This window comes from Carex rostrata, chromosome 8 (genome assembly GCF_964058835.1).
Source record: "Carex rostrata chromosome 8, lpCarRost1.2, whole genome shotgun sequence".
NCBI classification, from domain to species: domain Eukaryota; kingdom Viridiplantae; phylum Streptophyta; class Magnoliopsida; order Poales; family Cyperaceae; genus Carex; species Carex rostrata.
Window position 1 is genome coordinate 12,477,453 of NC_135925.1, and position 6,000 is coordinate 12,483,452.

The window sequence follows — 6,000 nt, forward strand, 5'->3', positions numbered from 1 at the left end:
TCAATTGAACGCGAATATCTGGACAGGCTGCTCAAAAGGAGTTTACTGTACTGGTATTGAAAGCCCCAGTACCATCACTCAAATAACTATGGCATGTTTAAAATTAAAATGAAAATTTGAAGATGAATATGCATGACTTTCAAGTTGTCTAAATATGCAGTTCTGGCTAAAAGTGATTCTTCGAAAGAGCCTAGCTCGTACTTTTATTTTTACCTTTGTTTTAAAGATTAAAATAAAATCGTTACGTTATTTTTAAAATAAAAATAAAATCGGATGGTAAAATGTCTAATAAAAGCTCTCATTATTAGTAATCATTTGGTAACTCATTATTTTAATATTAGTACTATTTTCCAATAACAGTTGGCGGAGAATATAAATTTGCTATTTATAAGTGTAGAAGATCTATTTTCTGTTATTTAAAAAAATATTATTGAAATAACAAAGAGAGGGAAATAAAATTTGGTTATTTTTGAAAGTTGAAGGATCAAATTAATGCAAATAAAACTTGATTTCTTTAAAATAAATCCGAAGATCAAAATTTGGATTATCCATAACTGAGAGAATTAAGATTTTAGTCTTTAAATTTTAAAAACGAAACTAAGTTGGCCTTTATACCCTGAAAACTGAACAAAAGTCAATTCTTGTACTTCATTAGCGTCACAATGATGGAACGATTTGGGTCCAAATGGACATCAATCTCAAAATGTTAAAACTAATAAATCATGTAGAGGTGAAGAATAGAAGGGAATGGAATGAAATTGAAAGGAAGATTATCGTATTTAATCTCTTCGTATCTGGATGATTAATGAGGGAAAATAAATTAATTTTTTTTCTGTCTTATTTTTTATTTGATTGATTAAAATTTAGAAGATTAATGAGAAATTTGATAATTGTTATAAGATTGACAAAAAACTTATATGAGAATTATATAGGTAATATATACAGTTTAATACTTGTGTTATTTTTTCTAAAAATATTTACAACAAAATTTATTTTCATCCATTATACTTCAAATTAAAAAAAAAATTCTATTAATTATAATGATACAATGTTAAACTTTTCACTTTCAATATAATTTGAGTAAAGCTAGGGTGTGGTGTGCTCATCAAGAGAGTTTGGTAAGGATAATTTTAAAAGTATATTGGATCGATTTCAAATGCCGAATTCAAACCGTTGAAATCCTTGTACTCTATGAGTGATACATGTTTATATAAAATTTTGAAAGTTTCGAGTTTATTTGCTACAAATTAATTGGTAAAAAAAAAAAAAAAATTGGATATATAAAATAACTTATAAAAAATTCATTTCTTTGACCGCTTTTCATAGCAAATAAATTCAATTTCAAAAATTTAGATTCAACATTTAAAATCAATTCGATATAATTTTAAAACTATGCTTATCACACTCTCGTAGCAGTGAGCACATCCACCGATTTTTTTATTTTTATCCAAAATTTAAAATAAATTTTAAAAATTAACCGAACCGGCTGTCAAATTTTAAAACTACCCAAACCGGTTAACCGTTAACCGGACCAAATTTCCAGTTAACGGTTAACCGGACCCTAGGTTCGGTTAACGGTTTAGCGGACCCTAGGTTCGTTTAACGGTTTAGCGGACCAAGGGTTCGGTTAACCGTTTAGCGGACCAAGGGTTTGGGTTCGGTTAACCGTTTAGCGGACCAACAGTATGGGTTCGGTTAGCCGTGAAGCGGAAATATTTTAACATCTGCTCTATAAATATCAGTCCGACAGAGAGATGAAACGAAAAAAAAAAGTGTTGTTTGAGAGACGAACGGAAGAAAAGGAAGAAAAAAAAAACCGCTGTTTGAGATACGAACGGAAGAAAAGAAGAAAAAAGAAGGTAATTTTTTTTATAATTAATTTGTAAATTATATAAGTTAATTTTTTAACTATCGATTTTTGAAATTTTTTTGTTGGAGAAGAAGAAATTAAAATATGATCTCCAACCAAAATACAACATATTATAACCGTAATATTTGCATATATTATTGTAATTCAATATGTACCACAATTTTTTTTTTGACCAACTTGTGATAAATAAAATAAATTGGCAAATTGTTCATTATTGTTATAAAAAATATAAATCAAAAGTAATGGAGAAAGAATGTTACTTATTATTTAATTTATTATTTAATTTAATAACAAATTACGGATTCTTTTTTTTTGAAAACTTGGTAGTAGCTACCAAGGTTCCAAAATAGTTTAGAATATGACAAAAAAATTCTAAAATGATTTAGAATTGTTTTAGGAATCCTTGCGGAGCTCTGACTGTCTGATCAATCGGCTCTTCGATTCAGGTATTTTTTATTTATTATTTATTTTAATTGATAATATAATTAATTAGTTCATTTTAAATGGTTCAGAATATTGTCGAAATAATTTAGAATTTTTTAGAACATTCCAAAACGGTGTAGAATAATTTAGGAATATCCAAAATGATATAGAATAATTTAGAAAAATGTAAAATGATATAGAATAATTTTTAGAGGTCCATACAAGTTTTAATTACTTATATGTTGTTATTTTATAAATTGTCATACTAATCGAAACTAAAAATGACAACCATTTGTGCGAAAAATTTTATTGGAGGGGAAATCCAATACAATGATGACGGGGTCCTTTACAGTACCCAAATTGGCGCATGCAGCATCAACCTGTTCATAATTTTATAAGAACTTAACACCCAAAGGTAAGTAACATAAATAAGGAAACTGACGGTGAGTAAACCTTACTTGTGCAACTCAACATGCGTGTGCCTATTCAATGGTTCTGGCACCGGAATCTCTTGAAACAATCCGAATTGGCGCATGCAGCGATCCGGATAGGTATGCTCAATGATCCAATAAAATATCAGTGGACCGCGATACAAGTAGTAGGGCTGATAAATTTATCAAGAATGTGAGTTATAATTTATAAATACGGTAACACATAACTAAATAAATAACTAGATTGAAACATACCCTTCCCTGCTGGGTCACTGTCGGAAGCTTGCTGTAGACCCTCCCGTACGGCTCCCAATTCACATGATCCTCCGTCAAACTTTGAAACTGGCCCCGCGGGATACGTGCACCCTGGGTCTTGAAGTGGGAGGATAACACGTATTTGTGCGGACAACACCATTTGTACGCAAAAGATGCGCATGTATCAAGCGATGGAGCGCCCCAGGTAGGTTCCCAGTTTTTAGTTTGAGGCTCAGGCCGGAGAACTGGAAAGCGGGTCCACGACCAGTGCTGCAGAAGCATCACTGGACCATACATAGATCCCCTCCCGGGCTCGGTAGCGACACATAGATGCCGATACAGATATGCAAGAACTGCTCCACCCCAATTGTACTGTACCGGCGTGTCCAAATCCACAATTAGATCGAGATACCACAACGGTATCCCGTCCCCGCCACTGTCTGGGTACAAACTGGACGACATCAGGTCCAAGATATATGCACGGACATACCTAGCAAAATTCAAGACAAGGTGAGTACATTATTGATAGGCTAAAGAACGGATAAATTGATATATATATATATATATATATATATATACTTACCACTTCAGCGTCTGCTCGTCGCGTTCTACTGGTACCTTCTCAAATCGTTCACGAAACTTAGATTTGAGGAAAGTCAACTCCATGCTTCTTTCATTTCTCTCAGACCCCCGTTTTTTCAAAAGATCACTCTGCTCATGCCCTTTGATTCCTAACAATTCGAAGAGCCTGCCTTTTGCATTCCTCCCGTCTGTACTCCCTGTCACCGGGACTCCCGTAATGGGCAAACCCCATAAACAGCTCACATCCTCCAAAGTAACTGTAATTTATCAAATAAAAAAAATATAAATTTCTTCATTTGAATTGTCAGTAAATTATCACAAAGAATAGATTTATTTGAAATAGTTTCGAAGTTAATACCTATCATCTCTCCGAAGGGAAGATGAAAGGTGTGTGTCTCGGGACGCCATCGCTCCACAAGTCCGTGTATCAGCGCCGCATTGATTTTTTTGTGAGGCATGACTGCGATCTGGTATAAACCCAATCGAATCAAGAATGGCACGTATGTAGCGTGGTACGCGGTCATGCAACAGTAGTGCTTCACGTTTATAACATCCTTTTTCTACAATACTGAAAATAAAAATTAGAAATTAAAACAAGATGATATTTCTGAACAAGTCAGAAAAAAAAGAAATAAGTAATTGCTTACCTCCTCAGAAGCCTGACACACCCTGTGACTGCTATGCGGGATCCACAACAGATCACTAAAAGTATCCCGCGCCATAGGTACTTCATCATTGATTTCGTCGGCCATGCTACAAAATTAATTCAAAGTTAATTCATTATTTTCAAAATTTTTAAACTAATCTAAAACGTTTTGGATGTTTCTAATTATTTCTAAACCAATTTAGATTACCTAAATTTTCTAAACTATTTTATACTATTTTTGAACTTTTCTAAATTATTATCAACTATTTTGGAACATTCTAAATTATTTGGGCACCATTTTAAAATTTTCTAAATTATTCTACACTATTTTACAACTTCCTAAATTATTTTTCACCATTTTGGAATTTTACAAATTACTCTAAACTATTTTGGAACTTTTCTAAATTATTCTACACTATTTTGGAAGTTTTTAAATTATTTTTCACCATTTTGGAATTTTACAAATTATTCTAAACCATTTTGGAACTTTTCTAAATTATTCTAAACTATTTTGAACTTTCTAAATTATTTTTCACCATTTTGGAATTTTACAAATTACTCTAAACTATTTTCTAACTTTTCTAAATTATTCTACACTATTTTGGAAGTTTCTAAATTATTCGGGCACCACTTTAAAATTTTCTAAATTAATCTATACTATTTTGGAGCTTCCTAAATTATTCTACACTATTTTGGAACTTTCTAAATTATTCTACACTATTTTGCAACTTTCTAAATTATTCAGGCTACTATTTTAAATTTTTCTAAACGGAACTAAACCATTTCAAAATAATCAAAACAATATTCCAAATAATATTCCAAACAAATTCTAAACAATCTTTCAATATTCCAAACAATATTCCAAATAATATTCAAAATAAAGATTCCAAATAAATTTCAAATAATATTCCAAATAATTATTAGAAAAGTTTTAATTTCACTTTTCGGTACAGAGACATGCATTTTTGTTATTTCCAAATAATTATTCTAATAATTTTTCAAATAAGAAATATATTCCAAATAATTTTTCAAACAATCTTAAACAATATTCCAAATAATTCCAAACAATCTAAACAATCCAAACAAATAATTCTAAACAATCTAATCAATATTCTAAACTATTCTAATTAATATCATAAACTATTTTAATATTTAAAAAAAAAAAACCTGCTTCAAAAGCCTCCTCTTCTTCTCTTCTTTCCTTCCCGCAGATGCCCGAGCAAATGGCGAAACTAAACTCAAATTCGGCTCAATTTCAGCACATCACTAATCTCCTGTGCCACGTGTCGACGCCCTGCATGATGACCCCCACGCGTCTAAAAAAAAAAAAAAAAAAAAGGGCTTGTTCGGTTAACCAATAATCGGACCGACAAATCCACACCACGTGTCGACGCCGACCCAGCATGACCCCCACGCGTATAAAAAAAAAAAATCGGTTCGATTAACCAATAACCGGACCATTCTTTCCGGTGCATAGCTAACCGAACCCACTAAACCCGGTTAACCGTTAACCGGACCCGGACCAAATTTCCGGTTAACGGTTAACCGAACCCATTTAAAAGGATCCGGTTAACCGTTAACCGGAAATTTGGTCCGGTTAACGGTTAACCGGTTTGGGTAGTTTTAAAATTTGAGAGCCGGTTCGGTTAATTTTTAAAATTCAATTTCATTTTTGGATAAAAATAAAAAAATCGGCACATCCACCTTAACTTTACTCGTATAATTTTATCAACCAAACGCGAATCAGCTTAAATTTTTTTTTCTCCCTCCCTCTACTCTCTTGTAACGCTAAT